This window comes from Cibotium barometz, chromosome 56 (assembly GCF_041138505.1).
Source record: "Cibotium barometz isolate CiBa-2024 chromosome 56, ASM4113850v1, whole genome shotgun sequence".
Classification (NCBI taxonomy): domain Eukaryota; kingdom Viridiplantae; phylum Streptophyta; class Polypodiopsida; order Cyatheales; family Cibotiaceae; genus Cibotium; species Cibotium barometz.
In genome coordinates this window covers 11,746,504-11,747,269 of record NC_141101.1, presented here as the reverse complement: position 1 = coordinate 11,747,269, position 766 = coordinate 11,746,504, and positions in this window count along the sequence as shown.

Genomic DNA, 766 nt, shown 5'->3' with positions numbered 1-766 from the left:
AAGCCTATTTGTCCTTAATGTAGATGGCCTTGGATGAGGCTCTTCTTATTCCTTGCTCAAAGATGCTTCCTCCTTGGTCTTGATCTTGTCGATGTAGCTCTTGATCTTCTTTATGTCGATGTAGCTCTTGTCGAAGTAGCTCTTAATCTTATCGATGTAGTTCTTGGTATTCATCCTTGATTTCGTAGTTCAACAAATATGCATAAGGGGGTCTTAGCCTTATCTATGACCAGTGTCTTGCCCTTGTGTAACTGATTAATGAGCATGAATAATCATATTTCCATGATGCATACAAGCTCATTAATCCCTTTGTGAACACCTTTTGTGTTGAGCTTATAAGACTTGATGTGAACAAGCATGGATGCATGATTGTAAACCCTTTATATTTCAAGGTGTTAAAAGGAAATTGATTTTTGGTCCAATATGTGAAGGCAATGATGAACATGCATATGAACTCCATGAGGTTTGATGACAATCTAGTGAAGATCCATGTCGATGGTGGCATTGCAAAAAGAATTTAGATATATGCATGTGCATGATGATGAGGCATGCCTTTTAGAATTGAAGGCTTTACATGGATGAGTTTTGGTGATGCTGGTGTGGAAGCCCATAGCTTTAAATTTATTTATTTTTAATAAACCCATGTGAACACCTCTTATGTAAGCGTTTTTACACCCAAAAAAAACTCTATGTTCTACCCTTAGGTTTTAATCCTTATCTTCACGAATCACCAAACAAGGACTGTTTGACTGCTCCAGGATGCGGC